Here is a 19768-nt window from a genome sequence, read left to right as displayed (position 1 = left end):
CAAAAAGTCAACACCCACTAGTCTTAGAACACCATTATACTTTGAAGCTAGTTGGAAGCCAAGGGCCGGTTCCCGTAGGCTCGCCGTCCCAGGGGAGAACCAGTGTCCAGCTACCACCTTGTTCGAATGATACCCGAGAGTCACTCAGCCCAGGGACTGGGAAAAGCGACTGAACTTTACACAGCTTTAGCATACGACTGGGTCATGAACTAATACAAATTACTGTGAGTATTTCTTTTTCTTCAACAGCATGCCTGCATGTGTGGTGTCCAGTCGTGTCTGACTCTGTGACCCTACAGACTGTAGCCTGCCAGGCTCCTCTGTCCTTGGGGTTCTCCAGGCAGGAATACTGGAGTGGGGTACCATTTCTTTCTCCAGGGGATCTTCCTGACCCAGGTATAGAATCCACATCTCCTGCGTCAGCGTCAACTGCACTGCAGCCAGGTTCTTTATCCCTGAGCCACCGGGGAAGCCCCGACAGTGCGCTTATCACTGGACAAGTGACAGATAAAAATCAATTCGAGTCTGGTCCAGAAGCTTAAAAATTACTAAGCACATGCTGACCTTCCTGCATTATTAGAGACAGTCAAGTAACCACACACAGAGCCGAGAATCTCCTTCAAGAGATGCATAAAATCCCTGCAATGACGGCTGTGTGATTTCCCTGCCACGGATCCAGTCTGCTGGGAAGGTCACCCGACAGCTAATGACCAAGGGCTGGAACTTTCAGGCACGTAATGCTGGATTTAAGATGAGATGGTAAGTTGTTTTTATGGACCTTTTTTCCCCTAATGTAAAAATTCTCCATCCAGGCATTAATTAATGAGTTTTGTTACATCTTTGTTTCCCAAGTGTAAGTTTCTTCCTTAAATTAAGCTCTATGCAACCCCTTTTTCGTCTGCTTTCCAAAACTGGCCTTCACTCCCCAGGACTCTAGTGTATTCAACTTCATGAAGCAACTGAGTCCCTCTGCCAAGTGTTTCCTCTCTTTCTCTCCATTCTTCTCGGGACCCATACCTGGGCATTGTCGAGTTTATCAGGATCTTATCCAGCAGAAATCTGGACAAGAAGGGGTAAGCACAATTGTCAAAAGAAACGGAAGTTAACATAGTAAACAGAAGAAATTGTCACTAATGGTACAATACGGCATGTCTTTTGATTTTCTTTTTCTTGGTTAGTATTGTCTCATGATGTGGCTTCCCTGGTGACTCAGACAGCTAACAATCAGCCAGCAATCAAGGAGACTCGGGTTTGATCCCTGGGTCAGGAAGATCCCCTGCAGAAGGGAGCGGTTTCCTCCCTTTCGAGGAGGGGCAGGAAAGGCGTGGCTGAGAGCAGACACTGAATGAGTCTTGAAAGAGGACTCACCTGGTGGGCTAGGAGAGTCAGAGAGCAGGATAAAGGACAGAGCAGGAGACAGCAGCAAGGGGAACACGTGTCTTGAATATCTTTCTGACATCCCTGTCCTCCACCTTTCAGATCCTCACAGTCCTCAGGTCATGACTTTTCTAGCTCAGAGATCTCACAGGAGTCCCATCTTTCTCCTCCAGCTGCTTTGGCTCCAGCAGAGGACTTGGTTATGCAGCGAGCACCACTGACAGTCCCCTGTTCTTACCTGCCCTGGACTCTCGCCCTCCCAACCAGCCTCCCATCAGTGAGGCACCCCACTGCCTACACCCGCCTCTGGGAGGCGCAAGCGCCCGTCATCTCCAGGTTCCAATTCTAGAGCCCTCTTTCTCTCCGGCCCTGACCCCCTCAACTTCACGTTCCACCATTTGACTCCATCTGAGGCAGTGGATTCAGTGTCTGATACCTGGAGAAGGCTCTGAGATAGTAACCATCTTGCAGAATTAAAGGTGAAATGAGAGTGCATACACCAACACAGCACAGTGCCTGGCGCTCTGCGCCCTCGCACAGGAAGGGTGGGGAGAGGGGAGAAAGGAGGGAGCCAAGAGGGCTACTTTGGTTTCCAGATTCTCCCTCCAAGACAGCCCGGCCTCCTGTCCTTTTCCGGTCCTCAACCTTAAAATGTCCAACAACAATTTCACTCTGCTACAGTAATCTCCCTTCTGGGAGTACAATTCGGTACTAATTTTCTGTATTCATTATTGATCCTGACAAACCTTAATCCTCATGATACAGCTCCTGCATTTTTTTTTTAAAGGAGGAACTATCATTGGTCTCCGTTTATCCAAGCAAAACAACCACTCCCTCCTTATTCCACAATCAGTTGGTCACGAACTCCTTTAAAATTCTGACTTTCTCAATGCCTCTCAAGTACTCCCCAATTCTATCTCCAATTTCCAGAACATTCACTTCACAAACAGGACACTAATGAATCAAGACTCAGTTTATTCACAGAGAACTTCATTGTAATGTGTGACATCATATACTGTTCTGACAGTTAAATGAGGTAACATGAGAAAAACTTAGAAGCATCTTTAAATGCAGACACAGGCTACTGTGCTGTTTTATTAAGGCCAGGGGAAACACATTTTAATAACTTAATGGTAAATTGGCATTTGAAGTTATTGAAACACAGTATCGAGGCAACAACAACAACAACAAAAATCTAGGGTTAGACCACCTCAAAGTATTTAGACTTCCTCTTCAATACAGTGGAGTAGATTAGGTCAGACCAACCCTCCCAACAGAAAATGAAATAACTACAGGGAAAAACTGTTACCGCAGCTTCTGTCTGAAGGAATTTGAGGATCATGAAGACAGCAAGATTACACAGGTTCAATCCCTGGGTCGGGAAGATCCCCTGGAGAAGGAAATGGCAACCCACTCCAGTATTCTTGCCTGGAGAATCCCATGGACAGAGGAGCCTGGCAGGAGTTGGACACGACTTAGGGACTAAAGTAACAACAAATGACCCTGGTAAGAAGAGATCTGATGCTTGCCTGTTCAACAAACACGTCTGCTGATTCTGTTGCAGACAGTGGAAGACCTAGCAAGTTATAAGCAAATCTCACATCAGAGTTGAGCAGGTAAAAATTGGAGTTCATGGCTTGCTAAGAGAAAGGGGCCCTGGTAACAACCCAGAACTTTGGCTAGGATTCCTAGAACTAAACCAAAGGAAAAATAAGCCAGAAACAGAGCAGCCTCATGAAGACTAAAGGCCACCTTTGGAACAGTTTAATCCTTGCATGTATTCAAGTGCTCTATCCTTCCCCTGCCTGCCTCCCAGAAGAAAAGTAAACATGTCAGAGGAAAATATCATCCAAAGCTAAATACTATCTCTATACTTTTAAGACACAGTGCCCAGCAGTCATCTGAAATCATCAGGCTTGCAAAAATAAGACCTAACCAAAAATCAAGAGAAAATAAGAAACAATAGAAACCGACCCACAGGGAATTCAGACACTGTAGTTACCAGATGACTTTAGAATAACTGTGATTAGTCAAGTTAAATGAATTGCACAACTAAAGAATTTCAGTGTAAAATGAATCAAAAGGACATCTTATAATTTAAAATACAACCACTGGTATGAATATATTCAATATATATTTTTTGTTAAATATATATATATATATTAAATAGCCTACCATGTACACCTGGAGAGAGAAAATGAACTGGATGCTACATCAGGAGGAAATATCCAGAAAAAAGCATGAAAAGAAAAAGGGAAAGCAGCACAGGAAACCTAGGTTAACATACATGTAATTAGAATACCAGAGGACAGAAGGAAATGGGGTAAAAGCATTAACTGAAGACATAATGATAAGCGATTTTTCTAAAATCGATCAAAAAAAAAAAGCACAGATTCAAGAAGTGCTACAAATCTTGAGTTAGGTAAACATAAGGAAGTTCAACCGAGACCATTATAGAAAAGCAACTGAAAACTGAAGACAAAAAACAAACTCTTACAATCACTAAAAAAAAAAAAAACTGAATATTATTAAATCTGTGGGGTGGGAGGATGGGGAAAGTTTAACACGGAGATGGTATTTTCAAATGGCAAAAATAAGACTGTGTGCCAAGACTGCGCACCAAGATTCAACAGAATCATGGTAGCCAGAAGACATGATGTCAGAAATGCTATTTTAAATGCACTGAAAGTGATTTCCAAGAATTCTGTACATAATGAAAACAGAGGCAGTATAAAGTTCTTTATATAAAATCTGAGGAATCTTAACACCAGCAGACCTGAAGAAATACTAAAGGGAGCTCTTAAGATAGAAGGAAAGCAATCCCAGATGAAAGCACATCGTATAATTCTCTTCCCAATGAGTATTTTTAAGTAGATCTGAAAATACCAGGTTAAAGATCTGTTAAATATTTGTCTTAATGACTTGAATGGCAAGACAGGAAAATAAATACTGAAAATAGAGAACTGTAAATGTGTTTAATATTTAAATTTCAAAGACAATCCCCCATATACCAAAAAAACTAACCAACTCACTTTTATTGAAAAGCATTTTATGACCTGAAGCTAGAATACACGTGCCCTCAGAATACCCTGCATTCCCATCCAATCACTTCCAAACCATTAAAATTTGTCCTTCCTTCAATCTACTTTTAAAGTTCCCCTAACAAACATTTGTCACCTACTATATACCTATTTTTGTCAATTTTGCACTAGATGCTGTGTGAGTTTATTGGGCATCAAGACAGATTGTACCCATGGTCATCCCAAGTGTAGAGATTACCTGACTGTACACAACTGAATATATTCTCTCCCTCTTTTAACAGGAAAAACTCTTAAAACACCCATGATGGCCATTCGTTTTTGTTGTGTGTTTTTTTTTTTTAAACCCATCACTATACCACAATCTGTCTGAAACTCTTGCATGGGTGATCTCTACACATCATTTAGCACAATTCTGCACACCAGAGCCTTCACATAAATAGCCACTGAATTAAATCTTAACAAAAGGAAGCAATGAGCCCCAACTCTTATCACAGAGCTTAACAAAAACTCCTTCATTTCAGATTTTTTTAAATGAACTGTATAAGCACTGGGTGGGAAAGTGCTGACTTGTAATATGAACAATATTTTAGCCACTAAAAAGCTTGATACATTGCAAATATATTACGTAGGTCAAATCTCAACCTTAAAGATTAGGGTGGATCCAGTACTCATGAAGTCATCTTCCTATCCAAACGCCTATGGAAACTGATCCATCTTAAAGTCTTCATAAAAAACATCTGATGACAATTGACATGCAATAGAAACCCTTAGCCAGTCAGCATCTGAAGCACAGATGAAACTGTACCAACTTATCTTCCCCTTCATTCTGAGCTTTGAAATAATGCTATTAATACTTTTGCCCAGGTTTCTGCCACTTTCAAACAATTCTGAAAGTTCTTTATTTGCAAAGTGAAACTTGGTGTTAGTTTCCTTGCGTATTTACTTAACCTTCAAGGAATAAAACTGTTTGAAAGACAAATCTAGATTTCAACACATGGTGCTCATAGCGAAAACAAAATTCATTGCAAAGGTCTGGACATTTGAAGTCTCATCTCCCTCGTCTCATTTTACTATATTAATTCTGTAACTCAAGCTTTTAAAAAAAAAACATCATACAAAACTCCTCCATCTGACTTGGCACTCTGGAATAAAACCAGAGTAACACCACTTCTTTCCTTTTCATCTTCCCCAAACGCTAGTTTCAGTGTGTCTACCTTCAGGTAGAAAGATTTTTGTTTTGTTTTAATATACGTGCATATCTCCTAATAAGACAGACAATGTAGTAGAGTAGAAGGAGCCTCAGGTTTAAATTCAGCTTTGTGTCTCATCCATAGTTCTACCAGTCAATGTCTATATGCTGTTAGACATATTGCCAAGATACTCAACTTTCTTGGCCTCAGTTTCCTTATCTGTAAAATGGGCTAACAGTATTGAGTTCTAATGATTGTTTTCAGACTAGAAACAATAGAAACTCTGAACAGAGTATTGATATGAAAGAAAGATAGATACATACATAAGTATAGACATACATATATATATATATACTTACCCTTCCTTTCCATCTGCTGTCTTTTCAGTACCCTAACCAAGGAGGATTTCTGTATTTCAGTGTAATCGTGGCAACCGTGTTTATCTCTCTAGGTTAATTTTGTATTTCACTGTTCTCTAGGCCCTCATCTGTGTTCAGTTTAAGTATCTGAGTCATTAATACTCATCTCCTTTCCCTGATATTTCTTCTAGGAATTATGGGTATGTCCTCTATTGTGTATGAGAATGGGGAAGGTATTAAGAATGATCCACAGTTTCCTTATAGCATCCCTTTCCTCAACTATACGACCAATGTTGGCTTATAACTGTGAAGATCAAACTGGCATTCCTTTTCAACATGCGCCCTTCCTGTCTCCTCAAAGGATGCATTCACCCAGATCCATGAGTCCATCATTTTTATATACAAGACCTGATCCAGAAAGGCATAACCTGTTTTTAGTATCACTTACAAAGGCACTTGTTCCTTTCATACATTTTTCTTTTACCAAAATTACAATATTGATTTTTCCTACTACCTTGTCTCTCTAAAGCCCTCAAATGCCTTCGGTAGCCCATTAAGGAAATCCATATTTTATAAGGCAAAATCAAGAAGGCTGTTTCAACTACAGAGCTTTTTTAGATCAAGTGTCTTGTTACGTCATATTATAAGCATTTTACATATAAGAACACATCTAATCTCACAACTCCAAGCAGTATGTTACATTATCATGCCCATGGAGTGAACTCAGTCAGAAATAGAAAAACAAATACCATATATTAATGCATGCATGCAGAATCGGAAAAAATTGGTACAGATGATCTTATCTACAAAAGCACAAATAGAGACACAGACAGAGAACAAACATATGGACACAAAGGAAGGGAAAGAGGGGGTGGGATGAATTGGGAGACTGGGACTGACATGTATATACCACTACATATAAAACAGATAACTACTGAGAATCTACTGTATAGCACAGGGAACTCTACTCAGTGCTCTGTGGTGACCTAAATGGGAAGGAAATAAAAAAATAGGGGATATACGTATAGCTGAATAGTGAATATACGTATTCACTTTGCTGTAGAGTAGAAATGAACACAACATTGCAAAAGCAACTATACTTTAATAAGTTTTTTTAAAAGTAAATACAATTCAGAAATAAAGAAATATACAGAAATGAGCTAAAAAGTGACACGCAGGTGTCTACGGAGAAGGCAATGGCACCCCACTCCAGTACTCTTGCCTGGAGAATCCCAGGGACAGAGGAGCCTAGTGGGCTGCCCTCTATGGGGTCGCACAGAGTCGGACATGACTGAGGTGACTTAGCAGCAGCGGCAGCAGGTGTCTAGTAAGTGACAGGACAGGCACTCCGATCCCCACAGCACCGCTGTGCCATCAGTGGCCCTGGGGTTGCCTGCGCGCTTGAGGCTGGTCCCGTCAGCACCGCGTCCTGCAGAATGCTGGGGTGACGGGACCTACGCTCGGCCTCAGCCTTGCACAGGTGAGAGTGCTAAGGAAGCAGGGATTCCGGGCAGGGCTCCAGCCAGGAGTCAAGGTTTCCTTGAAAACACCTGAGCTGCCTCTGCGTCTCACCCTCCACTCTGTGCTCCAGCTTGAGGATGCGCGAGGGGGTGGATGGGGTTTACGATCCTCACACTCCCCTTGCTCAAGGTCATGAGCGTGGGAGGAGCATCAGGAAAAGCCTTCTTTCTCCAGGAAGCCTGCACTTTCTTGGAGTCTCGCAGAGGATCTTCAATGTCATCCTTCCTACCTCTGACACAGCACACAAACCAGCGTGCGCAGTTCAGGCTCCTGGACACAGACCTATTCCTTAACTCATGTGAGAGTCACGTGTATTTTCCACATGGTGCCAGGTGGACCGTAATGTACTGTACATTTTTCTAGACGTAAGTTATACTTTCGTCACAATCTTAAAATGGTATCTAGTGAAGCCCCAAAACCACAAGCGAAATTTCATTTTTTAAATATTTTAACACACCATCTTCGACTTAAACCATCTGATAAGGATATTATCGGAACAGAGAGGCAGATCTTCAAAATGTCTTGATATTTAGAAATGTATACTGAGCTAGGACATAAACAGAAGCTAAGATCTTCCAAGTTCCTTAAATTGCTCAATTTTCTGCTTCCCCCAATTCACTCACCCCAAGATCCAACATGCCCTGCTACTTGTCATTGGCTGAACATACATTGTTCTCTCACACCTGGAATGTCCATCTAATTCATTCAGCAAATATTTAGTCAAGAAACAGAGCTGAAAAGAGTCTCTGCCTAGTGGGGAAAAGATATCATTCAAATAATCATGCAAATAATATCAAAGCACAGCTGCGATGACTGCCCTCAAGAAAAGGTACTTGAATGAGCCAGCTCTTCTCATAGAAAGGATATGACCTGGAGAAGTCCGACTGGCCTGAGGGATTAACGTGGGATCTGGGATCTAAAGGACTGAACCAGGGAAGACAATGGGAGGAGCTTTCCCAACAGAGGGAAAGGATTGTGCAAAGGCCCTGGGGTTAAGAGGAAGTTGGTGAATAGGAGACACCAAAAGGAGGCAACACCCTTCTCTGCTTTCAAAGCTCCTTTTCTGTCCCATGCAGCTCAAATATCACTTCCTCTGGGAAGCCATTCCCTCCTCTCCATTTGCACTGTAAATGGATATACCCCCCATACCATTACAGCATTTCTTTTATCCTTCCGTTAGCACTTAGCTCACTGTATTGCAATTATCTGTTTACACATCGGCCTCCTCTAGACTAAGAATTCATGGAGGACAAGAGCAATAAAGCATTATCTGTGTGTCTGCATACACGGATGGGTGTATTTTAAATGCTCAACAAGTGTCTCAAGAATGAACTAGGATGACAGAACCATGCTAGGCACACTCGGAAACATTTTACCTTGAGACTGTTTTACTTTGTGAGTTGATCTAAAATGTTTGCAAAGACTCAGATGTAAATAGCAACTTTTAAAAAGATCTCTCCCACCCCAACCTTAATGAATCATAAGGTGTTATTTACTGAAGCGTCAGAAACAGCTGCCCAGACTGTGTGAGCACAACGTAATTCACTTTATAAATATCACACAATTATCTCATTTCTAAAAGTCTCTGCATGCTTTGAAAGGTGTTATTTTGGAAACAAGTCCTGGCCCATCCGAGGGAAATTCCCTAACTAGCACTATCATCGCTAAGTATATCCACAAAAACTCGGAAAGACCAGAGAGGAAGCATAAACTCCCTGCTCCTCTGTGGGCATTCCGAGTGCTTCCAGCCTGGCATGGGTGGGGGGTCTCTGCACACTCACCCCTCCCCCCCCCCAGTGAGGGCTGCAGTCACCTGGCCCACCTGCACTTCCAGGTAACAATTCCAGAGTCTGGCTCAACTAACCCTCAGCTTCCCTCCATCAGAAATGCCCCAGCCACCCCTGGGCAGCTGTTTGCCTGCCGGCCTTTGTGTGATTGGGCAGTTGAAGCCGTGGTAAGGATTCGGGAACAGAGGCAGGCTTGTTTTGCTGGCCTTTCTGCTGAGCCCTCCAAATGGGAATCGCAGCCTCTGAGGTTTTCCTTACATGGTGTCAGCAACCCCACTGCAGATCTGCCTCCCACCTCCGAATCCAATCCCACCCTTTTAGGGAGAGGAGAAACAATGCAATCAAGATGAGGGTATTCCTGCTGCAAGCCAATCCCCAGGTTCTCTGGCTACTTGATACGGGCTAGGGAGATAGGGCTCCCCCCTCCGAGGTCTATCTGTACCTGACATCTTTCCAGGATCACGGGGACGTGAGCCGCGGGAGGAGTGGTAACTGGAAACCGCGCCTCCTGGAGCCCCGTCTGAACACAAGCAGATGTGTGCTTTATCGTTCCCAGGCACAGAGAGGCAGAGGCTCCCGAGCCCTGGAGCAGACACGAACCCTGAGAACTGCACTCCCCTCGGCCTCTGCTCACCACTTCCTCCCCGATTGGTCCCACTCCGAGGGGCAGGATGTGCGCCGCCTGGGAAAGCAGCCCTTGGCCAGCCCGGTCACACGCTGCCCTCTGATCTCTTCCCACCAGACTGTGTTACTTTGTGGGCTGGCTTTTTTTTTTTCCCCTCCTTAATCTGGCATCCATGGAAGTTAGCACTTTATTACAGATTTCCCGCCTTTATTTATCTCACTTAATTATAATATCTCCTGGGAAGAAGAAGGAGCCTCTGAAATGCCAGGGAAAGGAGAGCCAGGCTGGGTTCTAAGGGAGTCAGGGAGGCATCCCAGACCGGGTGATCTCTCGGGTTCACAGACGATGTTGTGTATCGGGGTTGGTTTCACAATAGGGCATGGCTTAATCCACACTCTTAGGATGGGAGCTGTTTGTCTTACACAACCGGGGTCCTTGGACGTGTCTGTCTCCTCTCGCAGACAGGACCAGGCCAGGGGGAAAACTGAAGGGGGTGCGGTTCCTCTGGTTGGTGGGGATTCCCCAGCACCCCTCATGTGAACTCCTGCTCCAGGCCCGTCCTCAGAGGCCTGTACACACACTTCCCACACGCTTCCCTTCTACGAACAAGAATATCCCCAGGGATAGGTCAGAATAAAGCCTCCTCCTGCTCAGTGAACTCTGTGTGCCCTCTGCCCTCGTTCCAAACAGGGTTACCTCTTTACCATGTGCTTATAGTCTACACTACATGCCCTAATGGGGCATTTATCACCTTTTTTTGGCTTTGAATAATTTTATTCCTTATGAACAGAACATACTTGTCGGTGTCTTGGGTAAACTTACCATTCTCTTCATAGCTTCTCTCATGTTGCATGCATGCGTGCCCAGTCATATCTGACTTTTTGCAACCCCATGGACTGTAGCCCACCAGGCTCCTCTGTCCATGGGATTCTCCAGGCAAGAGGACTGGAGCAGGTTGGCATTTCCTCCTCCAGGGGATCTTCCCAATGCAAGTACTGAACACGTGTGTCTTATATCTCTTGCACTGGGCAGGCAGGTTCTTTATCGCTACTGCAACTTGGCAAGTCCACATTATGGCCCTACACAACCTTAAAGACTAGTGACTGAGACTGAATTCTATAAGCATATCCCATAATCCAGGTGACAGCAAACTTTCTGTTAAGGGCCAGACAGTAAATATTTTTGGTTTCAGCTTTGTCTCAACTACTCAGTTGTGATCTTATAGCCCCAAAAGTGGAGAAGGCAATGGCACCCCACTCCAGTAACTCTTGCCTGGAAAATCCCATGGACAGAGGAGCCTGGTGGGCTGCAGTCCATGGGGTTGCTAAGAGTCGGACACGACTGAGCGACTTCACTTTCACTTTTCACTTTCATGCATTGGAGAAGGAAATGGCAACCCAATTCAGTGTTCTTGCCTGGAGAATCCCAGGGACAGAGGAGCCTGGTAGGCTGCCGTCTCTGGGGATGCACAGTCAGACATGACTGAAGCAACTTAGCAGCAGCAGCAGTAGCAGCCCCAAAACAGCTATAAATAATACGTGAATGTGGACATCTCTTTGTGCCAATAAAACTTTATTCACAAAACCAGCTGATGTAATTAACAGTTGAGCTCATCAACATTACCAGTAATATTAAACCCTAGAAGATCCACACTTCCATAGCCCAGTCCCAAGCACAGTTCTGTCGCCTAGAACTGAATTCCAGCTAAATACAACCCAACTGTGCTGAGCTTGCATCTCAGCAAAGTGCACGTGACAATAATCTTGTATTTGAAGACCATGTTTTAGGACTGTTGAATGCCTCCAACATCCACATAAATCTATGTTTCCTCTTTAAAAATAACGTTGCATTTTAGGAAACCACGTGGACCCAGAAACAAGCCCATCAAACAGCTAGAAGGCACAAAAGTGGTATGAACTCAGAAAAGGTAGCTAGTCTCCATGGAAATCAAACCCATGATCCTACTTCGAATATAACCATTGAAGCTGGTCTAGCCTACACCACCTTTTTCACTAACTTGCTGAAGCACCAAGCCAGGCTTCAAGGATAAAAATACTTCATGACAAAAGTACATATCCAGAAAATATCAGCACTGCACCAGAACTTACAAGTCATCTGGGAAAACCACCTAATTTATACAAATAAACTGAGGTAGAGAGAAACTGTCACGTGCCCAAGATCACCAAACTGGTTGTAGAGAGGGCATGATCACACGCCAATGAGCCACGTGCTCTAATAAGCACAGACCACATGAACTACAGCTCAATGCTGTATTCCCTGCCTCAACAACAGTTCCTGGCATGAGAACACACGAGGAATTGATGACAAACGACAAAGGACCCAGACCTCCACACTTCCGCATCACAAGTGGCGTACGCTAATAAATCCCTTGCTCCTAAAGAATGTTCTATGTGTAACTTTCTTCCTGATGTCGAATCGTGCGCTTGCCCCTTCAGACACCACAATCAACTGCTGAACGAGTCTAAGTAGCCTAAAGGAGTCGAAGCACCACTCCAGGCGGCCAACTCCATCCTAAGGAATTATTTATGCATGATGAGCCTCTGTCTGCAACATCAGTGATGTCTGGATCTTCGAGGACTACTCACAGAGGACTCCACCTAAGTGTTCTAAAACACTGTCTGCCCAGGGTTTCCCAGGACTTGCCACATGGAAGCCTGACTGCTTCGAGAGGTTATGGCTTATTTCACATTATCTGCACCCACTCATCCATCACCATGAGACAGTGGGATACAAAGCCAGCTCTTCAAAGTAAGGCCGAGAAGGCACTGACTATCCCTGACTGTTTGCCACGTTGTCCTGCCCTGACAACAGACAGGACAGGTGCTGCCCCGAGAGAGGCTGCTGTGTGAGAAGCCCTCTTTCTTGACCACCATCACATCTAAGTGCCTTGCCCTGCTCCACCGTTGAAGGTCAAGTGGAAACATTCCTTCCACAGGTGTTGGCCTTTTAAAAGGAATGCAGACGTCGAGCTCCATTTAAGTTTTCAAAATATTGCTTCTTCTTTGAACTCGGAATGTGTAACTTTATCCACAGACGGTGCACTTTTACGTTCACCCAGACTGTGTTTCTATGGCATGGCTCTTCACAAAGAGGGGAGAATGGCAGCCTTCACAGAAAGGAGTGGAGTATTCAGCCCCCACCTCTGGCACTCCTTACTAAGTCCACAACAACGATCACTCAGCAGGAGGCCGTTAGAGAACCAGAAGTCATTAAGGGTAGGAAAGGTCCCTCTCCCTAATCTCCGGAGTCTTTTACAGAAAAACACTATCAAAAACACTTGGCTGATTTACAATTCTGCCAACCTTCCCAACTGTTGCAAAGCACCAAATGATATTATATCAAAGGCAGAATAATTAAAACATCTAAAAATATATGACCTCTGGGAATAAATATTTTAGATAACGCTTTCTCAGTTCTTTGTGCTTTACTGATATAACGTGCTTCTGGAAATACTAATACCACATGCACCCCCAAAAATAAAAAATGCTGATACCCTAAAAAGAAACAGGCAGAGGTATTTTTCGTTTCACACACACACACACACACAATTTTCCAGGATGGCACACGTACACAGACACACCTTGACAGAGGTGAAATGCCAGATTTAAAATAAATTCAAAACATTTACAAGATAAAATTCAGACATCTGAGCAGGGGTTTTCCCACAATTAAATATGCAATGTTATCAACAAAATCAGTTTAAGACTGCCTGCCCAATATATAAATTTCCCTTTGTGTTTGAAATACTTTTATCAGATAAGATAGCTTTTGTTTAAACTACTATTTTCAGAATTTGCTTTGGGGGTTTTGAATACATACAAGAGAAGTAACTTGAGATTTCCTACCCTGCTTTAAAATGTGTTTCTTCTGTCTGTTTGTATTTAGTAATTTCCTGTCAAATAAGCTCACATAATTAACTTTCCTTGCTCCAATCTCTTTTTTTCCCCCCCTATTCCTGCTTCCTGAGGATGGTAATAAAATGCTGATTACATTCTGCTGCTATCTGCCTTTTCTCCGTCGCCCTCCAGCCTTCTTTGTTAGAGCCCACTCTCAGGTTTCAGCAGTTAGACTGGGAGAGACCTACAACAGAAAGGAAGCAAGTCAGACTTGGGAACTTCCTGCTCATTCACATTTATTGGTGGCCCCATGGCTGAGCTGGGGCCCATCAAGGAGTGGGAGGCATGATTTTTTTTTTTTCCTCCCAAATTCAGTGAAATCCAAGTACCAAATTCCACCCCCACGCACATCAGCCATTTCTGATATGTATGGGCATGCCTCCCTGTCATTCCTGACCAGAGGCTGAGATGGTTGGGAAGAGCAGTCATCTTGAGCATCTTAGGACAGGAAGAACGCCCACCAACATTTACAAAAATAGAAAATTCTTGCATATCTGGCTTTTTTTTCATATAGCTGAGCAGATCAGCACATGTTACTTCTTGATAGTTAATCTCTCATTTCATACTAATTGAACACTTCATAGAATTTATGCAAATAATCTGCTAAGTTTTATTACCTGAGCATTCTAAAGCCTATGACATGAAAGGAAAAATCAAAAGTGCCGTGAATCCATCAGATTTTAGTGTTGGTACTTCCAAAACATGAAGACCAATCGCTTTCATGTACATTCAAGTTTCTGAGCCCGAGAAGATCAGCTGGAGAAGGAAATGGCAACCCACTTCAGTATTCTTGCCGGGAGAATCCCATGGACAGGGAGCCTGGCAGGCCACAGTCCATGGGGTCGCAACAGTCAGACATGACATAGCGACTAAACCATCACCAGCTTTAGACATGGGCAAACGTCCTGTGGACAAAAGTCACCCTCAGTTGAAAAACAATGATACATATTAAACTCAGAATAGTAAAGCTGCGCTTCCTCATTTCTTACAGATAAACACAGTTGTTAAAATTCTAGCTGCATCATCATATAAGGGAGTCAAACCTTAAAATTCCAAAGGGTCTCCATTCTGACCACTAAACATTTGAAGATGTAAATATTGGTGACCGCTCATTATGATGGTGCCTGAAGTTCACAAGGGACATATCCCATGGTTCCAAATCCATCGCAAATATTAACAGAGAAGTCCCAAGAGACAAAATCATAAATACCTTCCTGGACTAGAATCAGACCAAAAAACACCAACTAGCAAAATGGTAAACCACAGGATGCTGGAATCCAGAGCTATCTAAACCAATGGTGGACGAATCTGATGCCTCACAGGCCACTGAGCATACTCCATAAGCAAGCAGTTTCACTCCAAGGTTTATGCCCTGGAGAAACTCTGGAATATGTGCATCAGTTGATAAGCACAAGAGTATTCCTAAGAGCACGTCTAGCTAGCAAAAAATACAAAAGCTCACCAATGGGAGAACAAATATACTGTAGTATATGCAGAATATAATATTCATTTCTATAGCAGAAAACATGCTGCTACAGGTATTACTGATAAATCACAGAGACATGATTTTGAATGAATACAGCATAGAAGACTGCAACGTGCACCAGTTTTATGACATTCTAATATAGGCAACTCTAAATCTATTAAACCTATTTTTAAAACATATTTAAACCTATTTTTGAAAACCCAAAGAGTGTGTTTTTTCCGCAGAGTGTGTGCGTATTAGGGCAAAAAAAAAAAGACTAAATTCAGACCAGTGGTTTCCTTTGGGGAGGAAGTAAAGGATTACAGAGAGGTAAACTGGACTGCATTAGGAAAGTCTGTGGTGAATTACTGTGTATTCATTTAATATTATGTTTCATAACATACACATACAGTATGTGTGTATTTGCTGTATCAAATAAATTTTTTAAAAATTCTCCAAAGAAAAGACCTAAGAAAAATGATGGTAAAACAAAAATCAACAAAAGCAAATATTAAAGCACTTCAGAGAAATAAAGTGAAGCCGATGGATTAAAAAAAGCATGGGAACATAAGGAACAATAAAAAATCTGCAAAATATCAGTAATTTTGATTAAGAACTTAATAGCCTTTTAAGTTAAATTGGGTAAAGTAAAAAATCTACAAAACAGAAACAAGATGAGGGAAGTTGTTTAATGGATAGGGTTAAGGTATTTAAAAATATTATTTAAAAAGGAAGTATAAGTAAACTCTGTAGGGAATGATAAATGGCATCTAAAGACACAGCAGAGATTAAAATCAGAAGACCTAAAACATTTGCCAACAGAACGTTAAATTACAGTCTATAGTCTATCAAACTATCACAGCTAATAACTGAGGAATTAGTACATTGCCAGTTTGGAAATCCTAATGAAAAAACCCATCTGGGTAATAATTATCAATGGCTGTTAAAACCGTAAAAAGACAACTAGACATCTTGAGCCTTCTGAATGAAGAAGACAACATTCCCAGTAATTCTTATACTTTATACTTATACAGTGGAGAAGGCAATGGCACCCCACTCCAGTACTCTTGCCTGGAAAACCCCATGGATGGAGGAGCCTGGTAGACTGCAGTCCATGGGGTCACTAGGAGTTGGACACAATTGTGTAACTTTCAAGTAGACAACCTGAGCGACTTCACTTTCACTTTTCACTTTCATGCATTGGAGAAGGAAATGGCAACCCACTCCAGTGTTCTTGCCTGGAGAATCACAGGGACGGGGGAGCCTGGTGGGCTGCCGTCTCTGGGGTAGCACAGAGTCAGACACGACTGAAGTGACTTAGCAGCAGCAGCAGCAACAACATACTTAAACAGAGAATCAGAAGTCCAAGGGCAATTAAGATTTAGAAAAATAATAGAGGGAACATGCCCTATAAGGAAACACAATTCTAAGAAGTCAGTTATTGGGACAAAGTAACATGATGCAGGGACAGACATTTATGGAGACAGAATCAGGATTCCCAACAGGCTCAAGAATCTGTAAAGAAAAAAGACAAAGCCCTCTCCCTGCGCAGCCTGAAATCTAGGGTTTGGGAACTCTACATGACACGCACAAACACAAGCATTACAGAGCACAGAAGCCTGAAGAGCACTGTCTGGAAATGTTCGATGGGGTCAATGAATTCCGAGGACAGTGAGAAACGCAGCACGTGCCTCTGTCACAGATGCGACATAAGGCTAGGCCTTCGGATGGATGGATGGACAGAGGGACGGCAGCAGTGAGAACAGGGATGAGGGACACATGAGTGACCACAGAAAGATGATGCGACCATCTGGAGAGCAGCAAGGGGAGTGCATTGACAAATAGTGAAAACACAAGATGAGACGGCAAAAAATGGAACCAGATTTGAATTCCAATCAATTCAGACATTTCTATCCCTACCACTAGACTGGGCACTGAGCAGAAACAGATTTAGGACCTACAAGGTTCCAATTCAAGACTCATGACTGATGAGTGGGGTATCCCAACCCATATACATCATCACCAGCATTATTATTACATAACACTATTGTGAAGGAGCCAAAGAATGTTCAAACTACCGCACAATTGCACTCATCTCACATGCTAGGCAAAGTGATGCTCAAAATTCTCCAAGGCAGGCTTCAACAGTACATGAACCAAGAACTTCCAAATGTTCAAGCTGGATTTAGAAAAGGCAGAGGAACCAGAGATCAAATTGCCAACATCATTAGATCATAGAAAAAGCAACAGAGTTCCAGAAAAACAACGAATTCTGCTTTACTGATTTCGACAAAGCCTTTGGCTGTGTGGATCACAACAAACTGTGGAAAATTCTTGAAGAGCTGGGAATACCATACTACCTTACCTGCATTTGGAGGAATCTGTATGCAGGTCAGGAAGCAACAGTTAAAACCGGACACTGAAGAATGGACTGGTTCCAAATTGGGAAAGTAGTACATCAAGGCTGTATATCGTCACTTTGCTTATTTAACTTATATGCAGAGTACATCATGCATGGCGGGATGGATGAAGCACAGCTGGAATCAAGATTGCAGAAAGAAATATCAATAACCTCAGATATGCAGATGACACCACCCTTATGGCAGAAAGTAAAGAGGAACTAAAAAGCCTCTTGATGAAAGTGAAAGAGGAGAGTGAAAAAGCTGGCTTAAAATTCAACATTCAAAAAATGAAGATCATGGCATCCAGTCCCATCACTTCATGAGAAATAGATGGGGAAACAATGGAAAAGAGTGACAGACTTTATTTTTTGGGCTCCAAAATGACTGCAGATGGTGACTGCAGCCATGAAATTAAAAGATGCTTACTCCTTGGAAGGAAAGTTATGACCAACCTAGACAGCATATTAAAAGCAGAGATATTACTTTGCCAATAAAGATACATCTATTCAAAGCTATGGTTTTTCCAGTGGTCATGTATGGATGTGAGAGTTGGACCGTTAAGAAAACTGAGAGCCAAAGAATTGATGCTTTTGAACTGTGGTTTTGGAGAAGACTCTTTGGAGTCCCTTGGACAGCAAGGAGATCAAACCAATCAATCCTAGAGGAAGTCAGTCCTGAATATTCATTGGAAGGACTGATGCTGAAGCTCCAATATTTTGGCCACCTGATGGCAAAGAACTGACTCATTGGAAAAGACCCTGATGATGTGAAAGATTGAAGGCAGGAGGAAGAGAGGACAACGGAGGATAAGATGGTTGGATGGCATCGCCAACTCGATGAACATGAGTTTGAGCAAGCTCCGGGAGTTGATGATGGACAGGGAAGCCTGGTGTGCTGCAGTCCATGGGGTCACAAAGAGTTGGACAGGACTGAGAGACTGAAGTGAACTAACTGTGAAGGAACAAGGGTCCTGAACTTGAAATCAAAACCATGGGTCCAAGCCCTGGTCAGAACAGCATAATGGTGTAGCCCAAGCTTGGTCTACATCTGCTTCTGTACTCAGCAGGATCTTGATACACTGCTTAGTGTCTTCGTGGCTCAACATCCCACGGCTAAGAGGACAGGGATAATAATAGTACATTTCCTAACAGGACTAACGTGAAGATTTAAAATTTAGGATGTTTAAAGCACTTAGAAAAGTTCTCAGGAAACAGAATGCACTAAATAGACCTTTAGCTGTTACAATCACCACCTTTCTAGTTTGATGCCATTGAGTCCAAGTCCTTGAAATCTAAGCTTCTGCTGTCTTCTTTATAAGAAGATAGTATTCCTGTCCTCAGAGCATTGCTATATGGTTGTAGAAGCAAAGAAAAAGAAAAAACAAGCCTTCTGAATTACCAATATTATACCAAAAGTAGTTATAAAATGAAGTTTTACTACATTTCAAAGCATCAAAAGCTCGTTTGTTTTTTTCTTGTACAGGCTGATGTGTGTTAACTCCATCAGTTGCTAAGAACTTCATATAGCAATTTTGTTTCAGAAAATTAGCCATTCTCAGCTTATAATAATTAAAAGAATCTTCTCCATAAATCTAGCACACCAATCAGCTGGGTACAGCGCTCCAATGTCCAACCATTAGGGATGTCTAACAATTTAGTTAACCTTTAGCAAAAGTGTGCAGGCACACTGGCAACTAGTGCAGAGTTAAAAGATGTTAATGTGTCTTTTTTTAAGTACTATATGCAATGTTTATTCTCTTTTTATTGTTCCTAATTGTTGTTTTTTTTTTCCTAATTGTTTTTTACATGTAGGAAACTCAGGGCAATTTTTTGATGAAGTTGTCTTTTCTGAAAGTTCATTTCAGGATATGAGACGAAATGAAGCACTGTTTGCTTGTGAAGGAGGCCATCTGAAGGTTTCCAAAAGCAAAATTAGAGAATACAAATATATCCATGGAAAATAGACAATGTTAAAGTCAGTTTCCTAAAATAACCACACACTCCCCACCTCTTACCAGTCCTAATCCACTCTCAAACCTGCCTCCAGATTACTTAAGAAGAGCTTAAAAACTCTGGGGATTAGCC

At 42.5% G+C, this 19768-nt stretch overlaps 1 long non-coding RNA gene across 47 annotated transcripts in view; it reads right to left on the bottom strand.

Moving 5' to 3' along the window:
- Positions 1-19768, bottom strand: part of LOC102401727 — a 478204-nt gene that overhangs the window by 343208 nt on the left and 115228 nt on the right. For 2 of the 47 annotated variants that reach the window (XR_006544415.2, XR_006544429.2), the window contains exon 5: positions 13912-14001. The exons of 42 other annotated variants lie outside the window; for them this stretch is intronic. This is a non-coding gene — a long non-coding RNA (uncharacterized LOC102401727). Of the gene's footprint in view, positions 1-9717; positions 9904-13911; positions 14002-17647; positions 17712-17777; positions 17820-19768 lie in introns of those variants that run through there. 3 more of the 47 variants (XR_006544460.2, XR_006544457.2, XR_006544465.2) reach the window with 3 other exon arrangements.

Source organism: Bubalus bubalis, chromosome 2 (genome assembly GCF_019923935.1).
Source record: "Bubalus bubalis isolate 160015118507 breed Murrah chromosome 2, NDDB_SH_1, whole genome shotgun sequence".
Lineage (NCBI taxonomy): Eukaryota > Metazoa > Chordata > Mammalia > Artiodactyla > Bovidae > Bubalus > Bubalus bubalis.
The sequence above is the reverse complement of the archived record's forward strand: the minus strand, read 5'-3'. Positions and strand labels throughout refer to the sequence as shown.